We start from the raw sequence: 11928 nt of genomic DNA on the forward strand, positions 1-11928 counted from the left end.
ATTATTAAATGAATGATGAACCAAATAGGAGCTCAGTTTTCTTTATCTTTCAAATAATAGCACTGGATCTGATATGCAGTTTTCAAAGCTTTTTAAAGGCAAGGAACCCTTTATTTAAATGACAGCTAGAAACAACACAGGGCAAAGTGGGACTACCCTGGTTGAAGCAGGGGACAGGAACCCAGGAGCCCTGTTCTCTCAGGACATAAGGAATCATGCCAAGACACCTGTTCCTTGCTTTCTAGACTCTGACATTTTATTTAGGAAGAAAGCCTTGCCTTTGAAGCAGGTCCTTCGAGTAGGTAAATTAAGTTACCATGAGCTCAGAGCCGGGAAGAAGGTAGGTATTGACCAGGGTATTGAGTGGCTGGCATGTAAGACTGGTGCTAAAAGTGGTATTTTCAGACTCCCGCCGGGACGGGGCACGACAGCAGGACAAAAGAAGCAGCGAGTGAGAGGCTGGCAGGCAGGGTTGCTCTTGTGGTTTCTGACCTGTCTCTGTGAATGCCGTTACTGCAGGAACCTGGGAGTTGCTTCCTCCTCTGTGGGGCAGGGAGTGAGCTGGGCCAGCCCCGCAGTCAGCCTGTAGCCACCAGGGCTGGGCCCCTACAGCAGACGTGTCAGGACTGGGCTGTTCACAAGCTCCTAGGGAGATGCAGAGCATGCAGGGCCTGGTCGAGGTGCCCTGGGTTCAGAAGTCCCCAGCCCTGGCTCAGCTCTGCCATGGAGCGGGGCTTTGCTCTCGAGTGAGCATTGGGAGGCAGAGGAATGAGGTCTTCGGGGGACTCGGCTACCATCCTGTGGTCTGGGAGGTTCCTGATGTTTCAGAAGTTACTTCCTTGCATTCCACCCTCTCTGTAATCTTTTCCAGATTCATTAGGAGAGAGCTGTGCTTCCTGCCTAACCCCCAGGACAGGCCCTGCTCCTGGGAGCTGTTTCCACACACTCTGGCTCAAACCTGCGGGCTGACAGAGTGTGTGCAGATTGCTTTATTTACTTGTGTTTCCAGGGGCAGGCTTCTCTTACTGGAATTCTAGGACAGGTGTATCCTGTGTTCTCCATCAGGAGGTCTGGGCGTTGAAGTTCCAACATGTTCCTCAGGGGATTCGGAGGCAGGTCCACATTGGAGGACCAAGGTTGGAGATCCCTCTGAACAGACTAACCAGCCTCTAACCTTTGGAAGTGTTTGCTTTTTGACTCTGCAAACGTGTTCTTACAAGAATACATTCTCACCAAGAAAATGTATGCACATGAAGCTGAAGGGCTTTCTGTGCTGGCCACCCTCCATCCCCAGCCCTCTCCCCAGGGTCTCCACTATTGTCATTCTGGTGTGTAGCCTTTCAGCCTCCTTCCTTATGCATTTTCATACGTGTAGGTAGTGCGGAAAAAGGTTTAAAAGGGGTTAAAAACCATGCATACCATACTGTGTGTATCATTCTGCAGCTTGCTGTTTTCACTTAGGAATATGTCTTAGGGACCTTTTCCCCTTGGCACATTTTGATCAGCTGCACTCTGAGAGCCTGGACTCGGCTGCATGATAGGAACTTGGTTTCCAGAGCCCTGATTAAGTGTGGCAGCCAGTAACAGAAAACTACTAGAGCTCATCAATGAATTCAGTAAAGTTGCAGGATACAAAATTAATACACAGAAATCTGATGATTTCTATATACTTAACAATGAAAGATCAGAAAGAGAAATTAAGGAAACAATCCCATTTACCATCGCGTTGAAAAGAATAAAATACCTAGGAATATACCTACCTAAGAAGGCAAAAGACCTGTATTCTGAAAACTATAAGACAGTGGTGAAAGAATTTGAAGACGACACGAACAGATGGAGAGATATACCATGTTCTTGGATTGGAAGAATCAATATTGTTAAAATGACTGTACTACCCAAGGCAATCTGCAGATTCAGTGCAATCCCTATCATATTGCCAGTGGCATTTTTCACAGAACTAGAACAAAATATTTTAAAATTTATGGAAACAAAAGAACCTGAATAGCCAAAGCAATCTTGAGAAAGAAAAATGGAGCTGGAGGAATCAGGCTCCCTCACTTGAGACTATACTACAAAGCAACAGTCATCAAAACAGTATGGTACTGGCACAAAAACAGACATATAGCTCAATGGAACAGGATAGAAAGCCCAGAAATAAACCCACGACCTATGGTCAATTAATCTATGACAAAGGATGCAAGAATATACAATGGAGAAAAGACAGTCTCTTCAGTAAGTGGTGTTGGGAAAACTTGACAGCTATATCTAAAAGAATGAAATTAGAACGTTCTCTAACACCATATACAAAAATAAACTCAAAATGGATTAAAGACCTAAATGTAAGACTGGATACTGTAAAACTTCTAGAGGAAAACATAGAACACTCCTTGACATAAATCTCAGCAATATCTTTTTGGATCTGTCTCCTGAAGTAATGGAAATAAAAACAAAAGTGAATAAATGGAACCTAATTAAACTTAAAAGCTTTTTCACAGCAAAGGAAACCATAAACAAAACAAAAAAGACAACCTACAGAATGGGGGAAAATATTTGCAAATGATGCAACCAACAAGGGATTAATTCCCAAAATACACAAACAACTCATACAGCTCAATATCAAAAAACAAACAAACAACCCAATCAAAAAATAGGCAGAAGATCTAAATAGACATTTCTCCAAAGAAGACATACAGATGGCCAACTGGCACATGAAAAGATGCTCAACATTGCTAATTATTAGAGAAATGCAAATCAAAACTACAATGAGGTATCACCTCACACTGGTCAGAATGGCCATCATCAAAAAGTCTACAAATAATAAATGCTGGAGAGGGAATGGAGAAAAAGGAGCCCTCCTACACTGCTGGTGGGAATGTAAATTGGTGCAGCCACTATAGAAAATGGTATGGAGGTTCCTTAAAAAACTAAAAATAGAGTTACCGTATGATCCTGCAATCCCACTCCTGAGCATATATCCTGAGAAAACTCTAATTCAAAAAGATACATGCACCCAGTGTTCATTGCAGCACTATTTACAATAGGCAAGAAATGGAAGCAGCCTAAATGTCCATTGACAGATGAATGGTACACACACACGCACACACACACACACACACACACATATATACATGTATATATTATATACACACACCATGGAATATTACTTAGCCATAGAAAAGAATGAAATAATGTCATTTGCAGCAACATGGATGGACCTAGAGATGATCATACTAAGTGACGTAAGCCAGACAAAGACAAATAACATATGATATCACTTACATATGGAATCTAAAAAGATGCAAATGAACTTATTTACAAAATAGAAATAGACCCACAGACATAGTAAACAAACTTACCGTTACCAAGTGGGGAAGGGGTGGGGAGGGATAAATTAGGAGTTTGGGATATACACACTACTATATATAAAATAGATAACCAATAAGGATCTACTGTATAGCACAGGGAACTATACTCAATATTATGTAATAACCTATAATGGAAAAGAACCTGAAAAAGAATATACGTGTGTGTGTGTGTGTGCGCGTGTGTGTGTATAACTGAATCACTTTGCTGTACACCTGAAACTAACACAACATTGTAAATCAGCTATACTCCAATTTTAAATAGACTGTGGCATCCAGGAGCAAGTGGCTAGGCTGGCTGTCCCCGAGCATGATGGTGTCAAAGTTGCCTGCGTGCACCACAGAAACAGAAGAGCTGTACCCTGTAGTCCTGGGGACAAAATCTGGCATGGTGTTGCGAGATGTGGGCGGCCATTAGATATTGGTGGCCTGGAATGTCCTACATTCATTCATTTAACAAAAAGTGTGCTTCAGGGAGATTGGCTCGGTGCTTTGTGACCACCTAGAGGGGTGGGATAGGGAGGGTGGGAGGGAGACGCAAGAGGGAGGAGATATGGGGATGTATGTATATGTATAGCTGATTCACTTTGATATAAAGCAGAAACTAACACACCATTGTAAAGCAATTATACTCCAATAAAGACGTTAAAAAAAAAAAAAAAGTGCCTACCCTGTGTCAAACCCAGGCAGGGAAAAGGAGCAGTAATTGTTCCTTATTCTTAAGATGGGTTTTAGAAATTGGTGCCAATTGGTGAGGTCACCCATTCCACCAGCCTTGCTGTCTTAGAATGTCAGCGCTAGATAACAAGCTAACAAACAAAACAACAACAACAAAAAAAGTTATCGATCAAGAGACGTTTTTGGACGGCAGTGATGTGACCAGATTAATTTTGTAGATGTTATGGGCTGAATTGTGTCCCCCACCAAAATTCGTAGGTTCAAGTCCCAACCCCCAGTACCTCAGAATGTAGTCATGTTTGGAGATAAAGCCTTTAAAGAGGTGATTAGGTTAAATGAGCCCATTAGGGTGGGTCCTGATCCAATAGGACTGGTGTCCTTATAAGAGGAAGAGACACTAGTGCGGCACATGCACAGAGGAAACGACCTGTGCGGACTTAGTGAGAAGGTGGTCACCCGTAAGCCGAGGAGAGGGGTCTCAGAAGAAACCAACCCTGCTGACACCTAGATCTTGGACTTGCAGCCTTCAGAACTGTGTGAAAATCAACTTCTGTTGTTTAAAGCCCCCAGTCTGTTGTACTTCGTGATGGCAGCCCAGGCAGACTAAGGCAGCTGGTAAATTGCTGGTGGCTGTGCAGAGGGTGGACGGCTTAGTGGATGGAGGAATGAGCTGCGGCTGGCAGACTGAGGCTGCAGACATGGCCCCCAGACCTCCTCTCTCTGTGGATGCGGCACCAGGATCTGCATACGCTGCAGGTGCCGGACGGAGGTGCCTCACCTCCCCCTGCTGCTGAGCTGGAGAAGGCGCTCTGTCAGGATTGGCCTTTGTCAGCGCAGAAAGATTCTCTCAACCTGAGTTATGTACCAGGTACTGCGTTCGACGATGGGGCTTCAGAGGCAAATATAACATAGTGGTTGTTCTCAAGCAGCTCAGTCTACTGGGGATACCTGTAAATAAACAAATTATCACACTAGTGCTAGAGCCAGTGGTCTGTAAAGTTAAGGTGCTAGAAATTGCAAGTATGCATCCTTTTTTATTTGCATTTTATTATAATTTACACAAACAGCTGGATTTGGGAACTGTATCACTCCTAGTATCTTTATTGTGAATGTTTTAATAACTTTTATTTTTTGTACGAAAAAATATACATGATTATGTGGAGGATAGATGCCCAGTGGGAGGGGGTGGAGGTGAGGGAGAGCATCACAGAAATGGTGACACTTGGGCTACATTGTGTTTCTGTTCTTGTTACACTTTCTTTTTTAGATGGGTAATGAAATACTGAAATAAAGAATGCATTTGCATGGTTCAACATTCAAACAGTAGGAAAGGGTGTGCAGGAATATTCCATCTAACCTCTGCCCCCCCCACTTCCCCTCCCTGCAGGCATCTAATGTTGGCCGTATATCTTTCTAGAGAATTTTTATGCATATGGAAGCAAATATATTTTCTCCCCTCCTTTGTTCCATATAGCGGTGGCGCTATATGGTGCGTACATACATTGTTCTGCAGCTTGCTGTTTTGTTTCTTCTTTGTCCATCTTTCCGTATCAGTGCATAAAGAGAAGAGCATCACCATTTTTATGGCTGTTTATTAGTATTCGACTCCAGGATGTTCCATGACTTATTTAACCAGTCCTCGGATGAGGGACAATTGGGTTGTTTCCAGCGTTTTGGAATTGCAAATAATGGTGCAGTGGAATAGCCTTGCACAAACATCATTCCACAAATATGTGCATATGTCTTTAAGTTTCTAGAAGTCTCATTTCTGGGTCAGAGTTATGTGCTTTCGTCATTTCGAGAGTCATGGCCAGACACCTGCCACCCGCGTAATCGGTGCGTGCTCCTCGAGGACACGTGCCCACCCCTGTTCCTGCGCGTCGTTCACGCCGCCCCAGCGAGGAGCAGTTGGTCAGCTCTAAGTAGACCTGGGAAGAGGAGGGAGCTGGAGCTGCTGATGCCCCAAAGTGAGGGAATCAGAGACTCCGGACTCCCCAGTGAACGGTGTTTGCCCGTGGCTATAATAATACCGGCAATACCTACTTTTTATTAAGTATTTGTTATGTATCCGGCAGAACTCTATAAAGACTCGAAGTCAGGAGTCAGCACATTTTATTCTGAAAAGGGCCAAAGAGTACATATTTTTAGTTTTATGGGCACTTGGTCCCTGTTGCAACCACTCAACTCTACCCTCGTAGAGGAAAGCAGCTGCAGATGGGGGAGAGTGGCTGTGCTCTGATGAAACTTGATGGACTCTGAAATTTGCATTTCTTATAATTTTCACATGTCACAATATATTATTATTATTATTATTATTAGAAATAACAGCTAATGTTTATTAAGCACTTACTCTGTACCATTTCCACCCTCCAGCCATTTGAAAATATCAAAACCATTCTTTGCTCCTGGGGCTATACCCTGGCTGTGGGCTATAGTTTGCTGACTCCTGCTCTAAAGGATCTCATTTAATCCGCACAATTGTAGGGCCTTTTATAATCCCCACTTAACAGATGAGGAAACAGAGGCATAGAAAGGTCAAAGATCTTGTCTGCCAAGTGGGCTATGATGTGAATAAGAGAGGACATTCAGAACATGGAGACGGCATCAGGACTTGAACCCCAACTTCTTGACGTGCCGTCAGTGCTCCAGCCTCAACACATTGGTGGGTCTGACTATCCCTTCTCTCTCCCTGGAGTTACACCCAGGGCCCATGTGGCTCATCAGTTCCCGTGGGGGTCCTGCTGCCTACAGACTGTGCCATCTCCTCTCCAGGACCCCCTCCCACCTCACCCAACACCAGCCGTGTGCACCAGCCGTTCTTGAACCTTGTCAAGAGCTTCACCTGATTCCTTACTCCTTAGTGCCATTTTCACCCAGAATTCCTTCCCTACCTCCCCTGTTTATTAAATAAGCCCCTCAGAGTGCACAACCCATTTCAAATGGGGAGCATGTCATGACCCCCGCCTCTGGTCAGGCTTCTAATGAATGCTGTCTCTCTCTGTGTTCCCATAGCGTCCGGTTCTCACCATGTTAGTATCACTTGTTGCTGTGTCAGACATCTCCTCTAGGCTGTCCGCTCCTGAGGCCAGGAACTGTGCAGTTGTTAGGGTCAGGCACACAGTAGCCACCTACGAAGTGCTTGTTGGATAAACGAGTGAACACCGTCAAGGAATCTGTGGCTGTGGAGGGCTTCTGAGGACTCCAGGCCGCAGAAGCAATAGGTTGCTCTCCTGCTTAGATGGTGGACTCGACCGGCGAGGCCCAGAGCTGCAGAGGTGGCCCGCTGGGGCCATGTCTTGGCTGCCCCTGACTTCTTTTGGGGGCTCACTCTCCCTCCCTGTACTATAGACGTGTATTCTGAGTGGGAGCAGATACATTCTTATGTGACATCACTCCTGAAATGGTTATACCACTTAAGTACCCTGTCCCCTGGTTGCACTAGAACCCAGCCAGGACAGGCCTTCTCTAGGATTTTTCAGAGTTAAGCCCTTTTCTCTCTGGCAACCACGGTGTGGAGATGTGAGCCTAGAGGTGCTGGAGGTGGGGTATCAGCTGCGTGGAGAGATTGGTTTGAGAGATTAAAGCTGATTTGAGAAGGAAGCAAAGAAAAGGGAGAGTCCTGATAACTTTTGAATTTCTGGAAGTCAGTTTCTTCTCTGATCTAAATTGCTTAAAAATTGTTTTTAGCCGTTGAAATTTAATCTCTGCCACTGACTGTCAGTGTTAACGCAACATGATTCTGCACATGAAATGATATTAGCAGGACAGTTGTAACTGGGGGTATAGCTCAGGGGTAGAGCATTTGACTGCAGATCAAGAGGTCCCTGGTTCAAGTCCGGGTGCCCCCTTGTTTTCTTCACTCACATGACCAACCTTAGAGCTCATCTCTCAGGTGAGAGTATTTGGGGGAAAAGGTGAGAAATGGGGGATTAATAAAGAGCTGGAGAGATGGATGCTGGGTAAACAGACTCAACAGATATCGCTAAAGGCAGTGATCAGATTGAAACTTGAAACAACAAAACCTTGTCTGGCCCTGCACTCTTTGGGTTGGAGGAGGACAAGACAGGGAGGAGAGACACTAGACTGTTGCCTGATGGCGTGATGAGCTGGGCTGAGCATCGCTCCCTCTCCTAGACCCTCAGCCCTCGCTGCCTTCTCCTTCCCTCCCTCTTGCTGTGCACAAGGGCATTTACAAGACATTACAAGACATCATTTCTCTTTGTTGGTCTGCACATGCAGCTCAAGCCACAGAGGCCACTTGGCCTTGGGTGCAGAGACTAACCCTGGCGGCCTGAAACCAGGACGATGACCACGTTGTCCTTTGGCAGATATATCGCCAGGGAAGTCCCAAGATTGAGGTCTTAATCAGCTAGGGGTCCCCAGCACCTGGCACAGATGTGACCATGGTAGGGGCTCAGGAAATGTCTGTTGAAGGCATGAACTAGCCCTGGGCTCCTCCCCCACTCTCCCTTCCTGTGTGTCTGACCTCTACAGGCCCTTACACATCCTGTCTCTTCTCCCTACAGCCCCCTGCCCCAACCTTCCCCAGGTGCAGATGTGAGAAGGAAGCCCTTATTGAAGCAGCTCAGGGAGAGGGTGGGCACATGGAGACAGTCCTAGTGTCAGCACTAGGCTCTAAGGAATAAAAGCTTGTAGAAGAACATTTAACTTGTAAGGAGCTACCTGGAATTTTTTACTTGTGGTTCAGCCACCTGGCCTGCGTTCTGTCCTTTGTTCTGCCCTAAACCCAGAGGAACTCATTTCCCTCTTTGAGGAGGTAGGGACACTTAGCACAGCCGTTCATATAGAATTTATTTCCTTCTTTCATTCAACAAATATCTATTAAACACTTACTATGTACTAGATTCAGGCTCAGGGCTGAGTATCATTAAGAAAAGTGAGGCAGGATCCCTGTTCTCAAGGGACACATGGACTAGTGGGTGGTAGGTGGCCCTAAGCTCAGCGCTGTAGTATAGAAAGTAGGCATTTGAGATGCACGTCCTGTGATCATCAGTGATGCTTCCACCTTCGAGTTCTTGATTTCAAGCACAGTATCTGACCATTACCTGTATCTTCTGACCTTGTCAGGTCCTCTTTCCTGTTCCTGTTTGGCTTTTCATCACCCACCTCCCCCTCGTGTTCTCTCCTCCTGCCCACACAGCTTGGAATCCATGACCCAGCGCATCAACCACTGTCTTGCAAATCTCTTACCTGTTTGGCCCTCTCTCCCTGTATTGTAGCCACCTGGCAAAATCACAGTGCAGGTATTCGCTTATTCCATGCCCACATCCAAGCAGCCTAACGCTGCTGGGGCAAATCATACAACTGTGCTGACGAAGTTCACCTGTGACCAAAATCTCAAGTCAGCGTTGAACGTAGCTGGCAGTCTTGTATACCTTTGCTGTCTCACTTTCTGAGACGGCTACTTCACCTCTTCTATGCTCTTTTTTTTTTTTTAATTAATTTATTTATTTTTGGCTGTGTTGGGTCTTCGTTTCTGCTCAAGGGCTTTCTCTAGTTGCGGCGAGCGGGGGCCACTCTTCATCGCGGTGTGCGGGCCTCTCACTGTCACGGCCTCTCGTTGTGGAGCACAGGCTCCAGACGCGCAGGCTCAGTAGTTGTGGCTCATGGGCCTAGTTGCTCCACGGCATGTGGGATCTTCCCAGACCAGGGCCCGAACCCGTGTCCCCTGCATTGGGAGGCAGACTCCCAACCACTGCGCCACCAGGAAAGCCCTATGCTCTTTTTAAAAAAGAAAACTTTTTTTCTTTGGCCACGCCACATGGTATGCGGGATCTTAGTTCCCCCACCAGGGATCGAACCCATGCCCCCTGCAGTGGAACTGTGGCGTCTTAACCACTGGACCACCAGGGAAGTCCCTCTATGCTCTTTTCAAATCCTCAACCCTCCCTCCCCATCTCTATTGTAGCTGAGTATCTTAACTATTCAGAAAATGGATGCAATCACATGAGCTCCATCTCCACCTTTCTTCCAATTCCAAGCAACCAATCTCCATGTGTATTCATATCAGCCGCCTTCCCCTCTGTTAGGAAGAAATGTTTTCGTTCTCATCTATCAAGGTCAGTCTATCACTTGTGAATTATATTCGCTTCTTGCCTCCTCAAGGACCCCACTGCAGTTCCGTTTTCTCTCTCCTGCATCAACGTTTTCTTCCTCTCCATGGGATTATTGTCATTGGCGCACAACATGCCTTAATATCACTCCCCTTTTAAAAGGCCTCTCTTGATCCCATGACCCCTCTAGTCTTCCTGCCCGGTTTCTCTACTCCCATTTTCCCGAAGACGGCTCAGAAGAGTTGTCTGTACCCACTGACTCCACTTCCTTTCATCCCACTCTGATCCAGCTTTTGTTTTACTTGGCCCATAGAAACAGCCTTGCTCAAGGCCATCAGTGACCTGTATTTGGTCCATATTTTGCTGATGTCAGAGGCCAACTCTCTCCCCTCTCTGTACTTGGCCACTCACGCTTTTGCAAGGATGGCCACTCCTTCCTCAAAACTCGTGAAGACTAAGCTTTGTAGACATCGCACCTTGCTTCCATCCTACCCCACGGGATGCTGTTTCTCAGCCTTCTTCTCTGGTACCCCTCTTCCCCCAGCCTCGGAATGTTAGCGCACCCAGGGTGGTGTCCTGGCCTCGCTTCTCATGTCTAACGCTTAGTCCTGTGGCTTCAAACTCCTGTTACATGCTCATGACTGCCAGACTCACATCCCTAGCCTGGACCACCCCTTACCCTCCAGACTTGAATATCTACCTCCCCTTAGATACCTAATGGGAATCTCCATCTTAATGTATCCCACGCAGAACTACCGATTTCCCCCCCTCACCCAAATCTGCGCCTTCCTAATGCTCCTCCAGCGCAGCAAAGGGCCACCACCCGCCCAGCTGCTCAGGCCAAGAGCCGAGGGTGGCTCCTGCCTCTCCTCCTCACGTTTCACACCCAGCCTGTCAGTAACTCCTATCTGCTCCACCTTCAAAACGCTTCCTGCTCCTGGCCATTTCTCATCAGCTCCACAATTCACCAACCATCTCCGATGTGATCTCCTGGGCTGCACTGTTCTCCCCTCTAATCTGTTCTCCCCGCAGCAGCCAGAGTGAGATTCTAAAACTGTGGATCTGATCATGTTCCTTTCCTGCTCCGAAGCTCCAATGGCTTCCCCTCACGCAGACTGAAAGAGGAACTTGACATGAGGAGCTTGACAGCAAACGTGGCGGGCTGCAGGGCGAGCAGCCATCGAGGGGCCTCCTGGTTAAACTGCATTGTCACCCACCCCTTCCCACCCAGGTATCCCAGGGACATCCCTTCTTTCCTGGAGCAGAGCTGCAAATGCCCAGGGCACTTTACCACCTGCCTCTGTCCTCCACCTCCAGCTCAGGCAGTCACCTCAAGGAGCAGATCGCATGCAGCAGGCTGGGCTGCATCCTGCACGTGAGGCTCCAGGGCTCTCGGCCGCTCCTGCGCGAATCACCGAGTCCTCCAAGGCTGAGGCCCAAGTGTGACTACGCTGACGTTGTTTGCCATGCCACATGCTAGTTGTCCTGGCCCCTGCCTTACTTCCCAGCACGCAGTCAGCCATCAGGAGTACAGAGACGTGTGCGATGACGAAGGTTTGCATGAGGCCCCAGGGGAACCAGAGCAGGAGGCAGTGGGCTCGGGGGTCTCTACAGATGCAGCGATACGTGAGCTCGGCTCAATCAACCGGTAGCTTCGGTCCAGAAGCATCTGGTTTGCCGAGTCTGGGGGTAGAGTATAGAACAGTGCCGCCAGGCCAGGGTCGTGGAGGTGGGCCAGGAAGGCAGAGAGGGGCTTTGTTGCGCTTTGACACACCTGGACTCGCACCGTTTGGATATTCAGGTTGTTTCCAATT

General features: G+C 47.1%; 1 non-coding gene across 1 annotated transcript; it reads left to right on the top strand.

Moving 5' to 3' along the window:
* The first annotated feature begins 7816 nt into the window (after positions 1-7816).
* TRNAC-GCA lies at positions 7817-7888 on the top strand. The gene has a single exon. It is a non-coding gene; the product is annotated as a tRNA-Cys (tRNA).
* The last annotated feature ends 4040 nt before the right edge of the window (positions 7889-11928 follow it).

Source organism: Monodon monoceros, unplaced genomic scaffold (genome assembly GCF_005190385.1).
Source record: "Monodon monoceros isolate NGI ecotype Baffin Bay Population unplaced genomic scaffold, NGI_Narwhal_1 Super_Scaffold_2, whole genome shotgun sequence".
In the NCBI taxonomy this organism is placed as follows: Eukaryota; Metazoa; Chordata; class Mammalia; order Artiodactyla; family Monodontidae; genus Monodon; species Monodon monoceros.